Consider the following 13,493-nt stretch of genomic DNA (forward strand, 5'->3'; position numbering starts at 1 on the left):
CTCTGTCTGTGTCACACAATAGTTTAATCTTTTGAGGGCTGATACTTTAGTCTAATCCAGGCTATTAGGCTCAATACAGGGTAACTTGGTGAGATTGAGTGACCTCTGATGTGGAGGAGGTCAGACTAGATGTGCTGGTGGGTCCTTTCTGGCCTTAAATGCTATGAAAAAAAGTAAACAGAAAAAAATTCTGAAAAAAAAGTCAAAATATTTCTTTTTGACATTTTAATTTGAACATAGTTTTCATTTAGAATTTTATTTCAATTTTATTTTTAAAGGTAAAAAACCTTGAAAATAAAACTAAATGTTTTGTTTCATTTGACCCAAAACAAAATATTTTCAACTTTTTATGTTTGCTGGAAAATTTGAATAATTTTCCTTTAGAGTGACTTGAAACAACGTTCCCCTCCAATTTTTCTGTTTGGCCACTGACCCAAAAAATGGTTTATTCCCACGGGTCTAATAGGGATCACACTAAACCAGAGATTTCCCAAACTGATGTTCCACAGAATATTTCCTTGTTGACCACATTTCCAGCTGTTTCTGAAGGTGTGCAGGCTCTTCAAAGTAGGGCTCGAAAGGCTGAAAAAAGGATTTGGAAACAAGGAGGAAGACCCACTCTAACTGCCTCCATTAGGGACCATGGCTACGTTAAAAGATGAAGAAAGGCAGTGGGAGACACTTTTAGGTACTGGAGCCATCAGTGTGGATTAGAGTTGTCAGCCACTAGCAGGAGAAATATGTCTAGGAGAACAGGGGAGACAAGAACAATGTAGGTGATCAGTATGTCCAGAGTGATAGGAACAGACTGCTATGGTTCCTACAGACATGTTATATAATTGTAAATGAAAAGGGAGGAGCCCACAATACACCCTCTCTATTAAAATCTAGTTCACACTCCGAAAAGTATGAGAATCCCTGCATTCTAAACAGTTTACTAAACAGAAAACATTACTAGGCAACACAAAAACCATTTTGATAAACCAATATTCAGTTTCACATTTTCTGATGTCATCAAATCACAGTGAGTAAAACAAAAAAGATTTTGGACGCTCTGCAAAATGTCTTGGCCGTATGCTTATCAAATACTGCTTGCTAAAAATTTTTTCCAATAGCTAGTTTTTTAAATAAAATAGCCCTGAGATCATATTCCTTCTCTCCTCAATGATAATGGTTTCTTTGTAGCTTTCTCATCCCATTAAAGGGAAGAAAGCAAGCAGCTCCCTCTGGAGTCAACGGTAGTGCTGCTTTGTAGTTAAAACACTATAGAATAGGTGCAAGAAACTAAAAATCATGATTTTTCTGCAAATATGCTCAGTTTAAGGCCTGGTCCACACTACGCTGTTAAACCCATTTTAACAGCGTTAAATCGATTTAACGCTGCACCTGTCCAACTACACTGCTCTTTATATTGATTTAAAGGGCTCTTTAAATCGATTTCTGTACTCCTACAAAACGAGAGGAGTAACGCTAAAATCGATATTACTATATTGATTTAGGGTTAGTGTGGACGCAAATCGACGTTATTGGCCTAATTCTTTTACAGTAGCTACCCACAGTGCACCGCTCCAGAAATCGATGCTAGCCTCGGACCACGGACGCACACCACCGAATTAATGTGCCTAGTGTGGACGCGCACAATCGACTTTATAATATCTGTTTTATAAAATCGGTTTAAGCTAATTCGAATTTATCCTGTAGTGTAGACGTACCCTAAGATTCCAGCAGACTGAAAATGAGACAAGTTTATTGTTTCCTTATCTCTTAACTCTGTGCCCTGACACCAGTTTTCCTAGATGGCTTAATTATCCTGTTCTGTTATAAATTACAGTACCTTATTTGTACCTACAGAAATTTTAATAAAGTCTGAATTAAGTCTTTCTGATGAACGACTTCTTTTTTAGAGCATATGTCACTTAAAATTTAAGGTAAACTGTTAAGTTAAACTAAAGATTAGTATGGTCTAGGTCCAGAAGTTCACCTTTTGCCCAGAATATAATTACATGCATTTTCAGATTTTGACAATTTTCTTGACACTATTTCTGGAGCGCAATTTAGTGGTTAAAGTGAGTGCCTGGGAGACAGACCTTCTGGGGGTTTATTCTTGGTTCTGTAATTGACTTATGATGTGGCCTGTGGCCAGAGGTGAAAGTAAGCCAGTATGCCCCAGTATGGCGTACTGGCTTCCCTAGGCGGCAATTTAAAGGGCCTGGGGCTCCCAGCAGCAGTAGCAGTGGCTGGGAGCCCTTGGCCCTTTAAATTACCGCAGGAGCCCCGCCGCTGCTACCCCAGGGCTCTGGCAGCAGGGCTCTGGCAGCAATTTAAAGGGCCCAGGGCTCTGGCTGCCACTAGGCACCAGGCCCTTTAAATTGCCGCCAGAGCCACACTGCCAGAGCCAGGCGGAGATTTAAAGGGCCAGGGGCGGTACCGGTGGCCAAAGCCCCAAGCCCCATAAATCGCTGCCCGAGCCCTGCTGCCGGAGCCCCACTGTAGTGGCAGCAGCTGGGACCCCTGGGGCTCCATCGGCAATTTAAAGGGCCCAGGGCTTCGCTGTGGTAGTGGTGGCTGGGAGCCCCTGGTCCTTTAAATCACTGCCGGATTCCCCACATGCTGCTGCTACCCCAGGGCTCTGGTAGCAGGGCCCAGAGCTCCTCTGCGGTAGCCGGAGCACCAGACCCTTTAATTAGCCCCTAAGCCCTGGGGCTACCAGCCACCTCTACAGCTGGTAGCTCCAGCAGTGATTAAAGGGCCCGAGGCTTCCAGCTGCCACTACTGCAGCCGGAACCCAGGGCCCTTTAAATCTCAATTTAAAGGGCTTGGGGCTCTAAAGGTCCTGCCTCTTTCAGTTGAGGCCCTGCCCCCGGCTCAGGACTCCAGAGTATCGATAAGTCCTTTAAGTTACTTTCACCCCTGCCTGTGGCAGTTTACCTAACCCAGAATTTTCAAGTGTGGATATCTAAAATCAGGCTCCTAAGTCTATATTTAGGCACCTCAGTAAATGATCTGATTTTCAGAGGTGCTAAGTACCCACAGTTCCTATTGAAATCAACCTGATTTTCCACTGAGTGATTTGACCTCATAGTTACAAAAATATTGAGCATTCATTACCCTTCAGAAATAAGGAGGATATGTGAGTGTGAGGTGTAGTGTCCAAGGGTGAAGTTCACCACATATAAAGGGCCAGCATGACACATATCCACATTTAAGTCTCATTTAATGGGAGTAGTGTGCATAAGCCTTTGTCGTCCTGCTGTTCAGGAATGAATTTTACCCCAAGTTTAAGTCCTTTTAGTAGTTACAGCTAAGTAAATTTTCACAATAGCTTCGGTTCAGTGGTGTTTAGGATTAAATTGTTAGTTACTGTTGGACCTTGTTCACTTTGACATGGTGACCTTTGAGCATCAGAGGTAGTGGGGGAGGTTGGTTGCTCTTAGCAGAGCATGATCATAGTGTACTCAGGGAGGCACCTCTTGTAATCTGACCTTTTGTTACTGTATATAAGAAAACCTGGTCTTGAATTACTACAATATCTCTCACTCTCTCCCTTGAGATTGTAGTAATTCAAGACCATGTTCCTTTATAATTCAGCCACAATAAAAGCTAAAATCACAAGGCTGTAGATGATTTTTTGTTGCTTTAAGAAATCTCTACTCCAATTAAAAATGTTCCAAATTTACTGATAGGCTGGGCTGCTCAGCCCAAATTAAAAGGCACTTGAACATGCACAAGGGACTAACTTCTTCCTTGTTCTCTGCCTCACTGGGGTGAACTCAACCACTGTGCAGAGAGCTTAAGTGGGACATAAACCTTGCACTGGACTTCTGCACAGGGTTGAATGGTATGTTAGGAGCCCTATCCTGTAAATATGTACTACCAAGCTTAGTGCTTACTACTGTGAATGGGCCCGTTGGCATCCAGAGGGCTACTCAGATAGGTATACAGGAAATGCCGTATGGAATCAGACCCCAGTAGTTCATGTAATCCAGGGGTTTAAGATGAACATGCAAGAAACTATGCAGTAGTCAGTGGTGGAACAACTTGCTCTAAGAAAATGTTTCTTCCTATTCTAAATAGTTAAAGGTTGACTTATGCCTTGGAGCTAGAGGGTTTATATATCTTCTGACTGTTTATCTTCTTTAAAAAATATATATTTACTGCTATAACTATGAATAGTTTTGCTATTCACATAAATGTCTAGTCTGTCTTTAAATCCTGCCAAGCTCTTGGCCTTGATGACATCTTGTAGCAATGAGTTCTATGAGCTAATTTTGCATTGATGAAAGAGTATTTTCTGTTACTAGTTTTAAATTTGCCACGTCTGAGTTTCATTGAATGTCTTATAGCAGTAGGCTCTATGCCTACCATTACTGAATTCAGTGGGGGTGATTCACAGCAATAAATGATAAGATCAGTGTTTTTCCAGAATGGGTTAGTAAGCATCAGTTGTATGTTAGAATTCTGTTCTACTGTAGGCAGCAATACTCTAATACTTGTAGAGTAGGTACAGTAGCATTAATAGTGTTACAATTCAGAACTGATTAATAATTGATTTTTTAAAATTTTATTTCCCAACATTAGCAACATCAGGCAAAAGTAACCTTTCCTACTATATAACATGTATAAAATACCCTTTCAAATGTAAATGTAATAATTTTTTCCTCTCTGAACTAGCATGTTTGACTAATTATATGGGGGCATGACCTTCTCTATGTCGGCATCTTCTTTGAACTTAATAAAAAGTAACATACAAGACATCTTTCATTTCACATAGATTTAAATTTTGACCATAATTACTCCCAAAAGAATTAATAGTGTTTCCATACAAAAAAGTGTTGTGGGGCCTCAGTTTAACCTTACTACTTCACATTAGTTTTGTCTCACATCCTCTCAGACATCTTCTGGAAGTTGCAAAAACCCACAGCGCAGACTATAACAAAAGCATGGAACCAACTTTGCCTGATTATTTTATTCATGTTTTCTGAATGTATAATTATGCACCAATTTAGTGCCTTAAAATTTGTATGTAATGGGACAAATTCATGTCTGGAGTAACATTACTGATTTCAGGCTTGGAGTTGTTATACTAAGAATGAACTTGGCTTACTCTGTATTTTTATGGGTATATGTTCACTCAAAGTCACATTTCCTCCATAGGTTCTTTACATACACACATATAATTATAAACTAAGCAAGCTATTTCTCCTACCGGCTGGGAAAGGAGAAAGAGAAAAGTTACTTCTATTTTAGTACATTTGGGAGGCACTCAGATACTGGGGTAATGGGGCCATAGAAGATCAACATGTATGATTGACTGTACATTACTATGTTAAAATCATCTCAGGAAAAAGAGTTTAACACAGAGTTATCAACGAGGAGTATCACTGAAGGTTTAGTAGTGATTGGTCAGCTGACAAGCTTCAATTTAATTGAGAACATGGCCTTGTAAAAATCTAATATTTCTGATTATGTTCAGTAATTGAGGCTAATTCCTGTTCCCCTTGTGTCCTCCCCCACCCTTGCTAGTGAGGAGGGCTTTGGCTGCAGCAGAACTGGTGCTGTTTCTCTAAACAGTGGGAGGGTGCCCCAAAACACAGGAGATTTTCTGAAGTAGTGGATGCGTGGCTACATGGATCCATCAGCTAAAAATACATGTGGAGAAACATAAGAACTAAAGTAGCACAGCTCTGAAGATGCAGAAATTACTTGGAAGTAATTCTGTAACCACTCCACAGCCACTGGAAATTATTCCTTTTTGCTCAGGCCCTCAGCTTATAGACCAGGGGTTCTCAAACTGGGGGTTGGGACTCCTCAGGGGATCACGGGGTTATTACATGGGGGTGGGGGAGATGAGCTATCAGCCTCCACCCTAAACCCCACTTTGCCTCTAGCATTTTTAATAGTGTTAAATATATTTAAAAAGTGGTTTTAATTTATAAGTGGGAGGGAGGAGTCACACTCAGAGGCTTGCTAGGTGAAAGGGGTCACCAGTACAAAAGTTTGAGAACCACTGTGACATAGACTCAGACTTTGCATAGGCTCAAGGGTTTGGTCCTTTGTGATTAGGGAACATCCACTTGAAAATATGACCCCCTAGAAACAGGAAGCTTGGAAACAAGACACATTCTGAATTAGCTCACAGTTTGTTGTCCACAAAAAAGCTAGGGATTGAAGAGAATTCTGAATCATTGTAGCCATATTTTGTGGAGCAGGAAAGGTAGAGAGCAGCTTTATTGCTTTCTTTACAACGTATACCCATTCACACCTTTCTTTCAATTCAGCTACAATGTTCCTAACAGCCATTCACTATTTACCCTCCCACCTTGTCAAAGGCCTCAAATTTTTCTTGGAGAGAGAGAAATATTTTATGGCAAAAGTGAAGCATAGGACTGAAAAGAGTATCTTACCTTAGGGTTTTGTACTTCTGCCTATCACTATAGTACATGCACTCCTTCCACATTAGATTGGCAAGAGAGGATGCCCTCACAGAGTCTCTGGCACTTTTGAGGGGGTGGTTATAAAAGCTCTGTTTGGTGTAGGTTTTTTAACCTAAAACTTGCCCAAAGATATGCAGGGCTACAAGTGAGGAAAGGGTTCGTGGTACAAAGGTTGACATGCATGCAGCTCAGCAGGGTGCGGTGACGTGTGGCTAGGGCATATGGCATCCTATCATGGCGCAATGACATAGACAGCAGTCTGCATTCAGCTTAAGGAACAAGGTGCATACCACAGACTGAGGGTGTGTAGTTAGTAGCGAAAGAGGTGTAACTGCTTCACAATCTGATGTGAACATAAGCATCATGCACTAGTTGGCTTATCAGCTGAGCTATGCTGGGAGTACAGAGGGGAGGTGCAGAAGCATCTGAACCCACAGTGGAAGATCAACTCCTCCTTGGCTTTCACTGTCTCACTGTTGCCTCAGTGACAAAACATACTTCTCCTTCTATGAAGAGTTCTGGTAGGGTGACCAGGCAGCAAGTGTGAAAAATTGGGATGGGGGTGGGGAGTAATAGGAGCCTATATAAGAAAAAGACCCAAAAATCAGGACTGTTCCTATAAAATCAGGATATCTGGTCACCCTAAATTCTGGACACCAGCCTGCAACTCTGTGGGTCAGCCACATGTGAGACATCTTTACCTGTGATGGCAGGATTCTTCTGATCATAGATGCATCTTCTGCAGCGTGACTCTACCCTGATCCACCACCTTTTTGCTATGCTTGCTATATAACTATTGTGTCAAGTGTTGATATTGTAATAATGGTATAAAACATAGTCTGAATAATCCTTATAGTGATCTAATATAAAATGTTATGTATAGAATGAATACTGGCAGTTTATAAACTGCTTAATTGACAAGTAGCTAATCCCCCACGTTTTGTAATTTTGATGATGAGTCACCATTCTGTGACATGTCAGTTTGTAAATAGAGCATAAGCTAAAAGATTTGTGAGAATTAATTGGTCTAGTAAAAACACCCTTGCAACACATTCAGCCTTATTTATTGGTAATCATTTTTCTCATATAATTCAAGTTTATTTACCTTACTTAAGAAAAAGAAGAATTGAAGACAAACAGCCATTTATTTTAGCTTTAATAGCTGTTGCCCTCTCTTAATATTAAAATAAGGAAATCATGTATATTTTGTACAATTGTTTATTTTTAATAAAATATTAATAACTAAAATAAAGGAATAAAGGTAGTCACCTACCCAGAAATAATTTTAGTAGCTGAAGGGAACCCTTTCATGTTCAAGTGTCATCACTCTTAAGGGATGGGGACTAGGTGGAAGAACAAGGCAGTGCAGCAGGTTAAATGTACAGTATTAGTTTTTCACATGTGGAGACTAGAGACCTAGTTTCAAATTCTGGTGGTGTCATCCTAGATTTTAGTGGACACTTGACTGCATCACAAACACACTGTTTCCTGTGCAAAAGTTCAACAGGGGAATAGCATGGATGTGACATGTCAGCATTAAATTTAATTAATGGAGCTGTGTAGTGAAACCTTCACAACTGGGTGAAGCTCACCGTTGTGCAGAGCGCCAGCATAAAACCTGGGCAGCACTTAATTCCACTTCAGTCTGGCCTGAAGTGGGGCTTTAAGTGGTGTATAAGAGCTTGTGCTGGCTCTCCGAACAGGGATGAATTTCACTACTCCGCCCGACTCTAACCAGTGCTATTAGTCTCTGACTTTCTTGAGCACTCACATTTATTAACTGTATCCAAACTTTTAAAAATTGTTGTTATACCCTTGGGACGGTTCAATGAGTTCGTGAGTATCACTGAGACAGAGCACCTGTTCTGGCTTCTTTTGAGATCCCAGTGACTTCAGTGGGAGCTAGAACCATCTCATAATGCCATTTTTAGCATTATATTTGTTTTGTTTTATTTTACTTGGTCTCACAGGTAAATATGAATTTGCTCAATATTAAAATACTGACTTTTATCACTCAAAACAGAGTAGTCAGTCAAACACAGCTTCCTAAATGTAGAGCAAAAACTAATTACTGCACCTGTATAGAAGCCACTTTGGGAAGTTTAATAGCTATTCATTTAATGTTTCTTCCGAAAGAGTATAAAATATTAGGCCATATGTGGGTTATTCAATATGTCTCAATTTGCATTTTGGAAACTCAAACTTACTTAGAAGCACAAAAAGCAAAAATGTATATCCAACAAAAACTGTATAACTTTTACAGTGCTAATGACAAATATTCAAAAGAAGCTTTTATGTGGTACCAAAAAAATGCACCTAACTCCCACTGAAACCAGTGGGAGTTAGGCACCTAAACTGCTTAGGAACTTTGAAAATCCCATTAGGTGCTTATTTGCATTTTAGGGCACCTAAATACCTTTTGAAAATCTGTCTCATGAATGTTAGGCTTCTAACTCACTTAGGATATTTTGAAATGCCCCTGTACAAGACAGAGGTTCATACCTACAAGAAAAAGTACTTCATAAACAATTGTGGGTCTTGAATTTTATGTAATAATTTTTTATTCTTGTGACCTCTTCCCACACACCTAAGTGTCTGCCATTTCAGGAGAGATCAGGTCAAGCAAAGCATGCATCCTTAACATGACTGTATACATTACATTTGAACACACCTTTAAAAAATTGCATATGCAGCCTTAAGAATATATGGCTTATAAATTAATTTTTCTAGAAACACTAATTTATCCTCCCATGTAATAAAAATGAGCAGTTATCACAACATCTCTGGCAACACATGATACCTATGCTACCTCTGAGATACTGTATGCTCTGCAAAGACGCTTATCAGTATACAGCAAGTACAAATTTTTATAAAACTTTGAAAGAAAAGATTGTGCTATGATAAATTGTATTTCGTAAAAAACAAATGAAAGAACATGTTATGCTTTCAAATAAAGTGATGTTGTCTCTTTAAACATGTAAATTGGCAAGAAAATAGTTCTAAGGACATGTAGAAACCTGTTCTGCAGAAATTCAAAATGGCTTGTTAAAAAAAATTAACTGGTGGTGCAGAATTATCAGAGAACAGGCTACAGTATTGCTGCTAAGAATTGTTTTAGATGGATTCAAATTAGTGAAATGTAGCCACCTCAGAGACTTGAAATCTGGGGACTTCGCAGAATAGCTTTAAATCTATGTGTTTTGAAGGTGAATTACTTCAACTGGAAAAGTATTTTCTGCTTGCTCCAGTAGAAGCTCTCAATAGACTTTTGAAGTTCAAACTCAGCCAATAAAGTCAGCTTATTCACTTCATTTTTTTCTCTCACTTTCATCTTCACACTATCCCCTACGTCTAGAATGACCTCTCTATCCCAGTATGGCAGGCTAGTATCCTATTTTAATTCAAATACCTCCTGAAAACCCACTTACATGACAGCGAAAAGTGTTAACCCACATCAAGATAATGACTCAACTATATTCTCTTCTTAAAATATCTAGTCACCACCCTCTTGATCTCCCAGTGTGGTGGTGGTTAATATTTATAAGTTTCTTGGGACCAGAATCATTTCTGCATCAGTGCCTTTTACATAGCTGAACATACTACATGCTTAGTATCAGAGGGGTAGCCGTGTTAGTCTGGATCTGTAAAAGCAGGAAAGAATCCTGTGGCACCTTATAGACTAACAGACGTTTTGGAGCATGAGCTTTCGTGGGTGAATACCCACTTCTTCAGATGCATGTAGTGGAAATTTCTAGGGGCAGGTATATATATGCTAGCAAGCAAGCTAGAGATAACAGGATTCTTTGCTGCTTTTACATGCTTAGGGTGACCAGACAGCAAGTGTGAAAAATCAGGATGGGGGTGGGGGGTAATAGGAGCCTATATAAGAAAAAGACCCAAAAATCGGTACTGTCCCTATAAAATCAGGATATCTGGTCACCCTATACATGCTGCTTCTTATAGGAGGAGCAACAGCAGATGGGGGAAACATACTGCCCCTCTATAAGGCCTTTTCTACACTAGGGGACAGATCACTTTCTGGTGTGAACTGTCATAACTGCATTGAAGTCACGCTTTTTTCTTTAAAATTTTTAAACATCTCTACTACCAGTACAGCTCCAACAGCAACAGCAATGGAAAGAAATTCTTTAGGGAAAAAAACCTTTAATTCTCCACCAACTGGAGTTGATGAATAGCAACCATTTAATGTTTGCTTTGGCAGTTTAAGGGAGTGCGACACTCTGTAACTGCTTCCAAACTGTAAATGCGGGAAAGGATCACATACTATAAGGAACCAGTTTGTGCTTTGCATCTTGCTGAATGGGGGACACTTCAAAGCATGGGGCTAAAAAGCAAGTGTGAGAAAATTCATGTAGAGAATCTATTGATCCAGGTACTTGTATCATCTAGTATCAAAGCTTCTCCACTGTAGCTGAGCACCATTTTTAATTGTACTGCTCAGCATGATATTTAGGTGCCATTATAATGAGAGATTTTGAGTGAGTGCATTGTCACTCAGCATTGTTGAGAAGCATTCTGCACCTGCAGGGAAATAGACTAGGGCTGGGATATTCCAGGGAGCCTATGGAGATAAGGAGCCCAATTTTCTATGAAAGTCAATGAGTGCATTAATTCTACAGATGTAGAATTCTACCTAATTCTCTCAGGCTTCTTTTAAAATGCCAGCCTAGATGTCCCAATAATGTGGTGGTTGTCGAACCACTATGATTATGACACTTCATAATCCTCCCTAGCAACTCTGTCTCTTCATGTTTACTATTTAAGTAATAATGATAGAGGATCAGGGTATCTACTGGAGATTAATGATCATCTGGAGCTAAAAGGGAAAAGAGAAACAACAAAGGAGTATGGATTTGGTTTGATTTCATGGGTGATACAATTTTCAATTATTATGTAGAGGACATTTCTACAGAATGAATGCACTGCATATTAGATGTCAGATTACTGGTATAATTGCTTTTCTATTCTGTTTCATTATGATAATCTTCCTTATGCAGACAGAGGCACATGGGTGTTTGGTTAGTTTCCTGGAAGTTTAATGTACGTTGCTGAAGATTCTGGGCAGTAAAAGTACAGGCCATTTCTATAATTTATCATCCCACAGAAAAAATGTAATACTGATTTAATTAAAGAAGAAAGTGAAGTACTATTAAAAACATTTGACTTCAATGGGGCTATACCAGTTTACACTACTAAAGATCTCACTCTTCAGCTCTTACATGAAATACCTGCCAACTCTTAACTCCAGTTCTCCACTTCTCTGTTTAGGGCACTTGGAGAGAAGTATGGTTTGATCACAGACCTCCATCTCCTAAATTCTAATCCTAGCTCCGACACTGGTTCCCTCTGTGGCCTTGGGCAAGTCATTTAATTTCTATTCTTCAGTTCCCCAATCACCAGAATGGAGCTAATACTTACTCACCTCACGGTGGTGTCATAGTGATTAATTAGTTCATGTTGGTAGAGAGGAACTCTGAAGATGAAAAATATTATACAAGTACTATTTGAATTCAACCTCTTTGAGGCAGGGATGATATCTGCCTATGTGTTTGTACAGTGCATAGCACAATGGGACCATGATAATGACTGGGGCCTCTCGGCACTACCGCTCTACTAACAAGAAATCTAAATGCCCATAACACATTAATTATAATTAAAGTAGCCACCTGTCCTGCCAATCCTCAAAAACACTGACAGAAGATATTTTCTTAGCCAAAATCCTTTGTTGTTTTCTCTCAGCTCCTCCTCCCAGTCCCTTCCGCCACCTGATCTCTTCACTTTCCTAACTCCAGTCTCTGCTTTATCTCCTCTGTACCTTTTTTCTATAGATTATCCAAAGAATCCATATAATAAGTACATGTGATTATCTCTCTTAAGGGTTGTGTGCACAGATCAACCCACTCCCTGAAGTGAACATGTTTTTCTATGGCCTCTCCTGTTCCTTACGGAAATATGGCTATGATGGGGTGGGCAAACTATGACCTGGGGGCCACATCCGGCCCTCCACACATTTTAATTGGGCCCTCAAGCTCCTGCCAGGAAGTAGGGTGGGGGCTTGCCCCACTCCAGCGCTCCAGCCAGGGAGCAGGGTTGGAGTATTGCCCCACTCCGCATGGCTCCTGGAAACAATGGTATGTCCCCCGTCTGGCTTCTACACATAGGGACAGCCAGGGGGCTCCGCATGCTACCCCTGCCCCAAGCATTGCTCCCGCAGCTCCTATTGGCTGGGAACTGAAGCCAATGGGACCTGCAAGGGCAGCACCTGCAGAAAAGGCAGCTTGCAGAGATGCCTGGCCATACCTCCATGTAGGAGCTGGAGGGAGGACATGCCACTGTTTCTGGGAGCTGCTTGAGGTAAGCGCTGCCCAGAGCCTGACCCCCTCCCATGCCCCAATCCCGTGCCCCAGCCCTGATCCCCCTCCTGCCCTCTAAACCCCTCGATCCCAGAGCAGAGTACCCTCCTGCACCCACAACCTCTCATCACCAACCCTCTCACCTCAGCCCCACCCCATAGCCTGCACCATCAGCCAGAGCCCTCCTGCACCCCAACCCCCAATTTTGTGAGCATTCATGGCCCACCATTCAGTTTCTGTACCCCAATGTGGCCCTTGGGCCAAAAAATTTGCCCACCCCTGACCTATGAGGTGCTGTAGGAAGACATGTTCACTGCCATGGCCAGTAGGGGACGACTGGTCTATATGCATAAAGCCCAGGCTGTCCCAAGTCCAACATTCTGACCAAACCAAACCCATACTGGGTGTTACACTTGCTGGTTTGAACTTTAATCTCTGAGGAAAAGGAATGGATGTGCCAGTTAAAATACAACCCGATTGCAAACCCGTTGCTATAACTAATGAAAGGTGCATGTACTTTGGCCGGGCAGATTTTATTTAGTTTGCTACAACCAAAAATAATTAAATGTGTGGATGCACAATAGCCATGTCCATTTTAAATAGAATATACACACAGCCAATATATTTCATTGCATGAGATTTAACAAAAAGGGGGTAGTGGGGGTTCAGATCAAGTCCTAACTTC

General features: G+C 40.8%; 1 protein-coding gene across 8 annotated transcripts in view; it reads left to right on the forward strand.

Annotated features, from left to right (window-relative positions):
- The window catches only part of RBM47 (RNA binding motif protein 47), a 110,841-nt gene that overhangs the window by 66,078 nt on the left and 31,270 nt on the right, over positions 1-13,493 (forward strand). The window lies entirely within an intron of this gene.

This window comes from Gopherus flavomarginatus, chromosome 3 (assembly GCF_025201925.1).
Source record: "Gopherus flavomarginatus isolate rGopFla2 chromosome 3, rGopFla2.mat.asm, whole genome shotgun sequence".
Lineage (NCBI taxonomy): Eukaryota > Metazoa > Chordata > Testudines > Testudinidae > Gopherus > Gopherus flavomarginatus.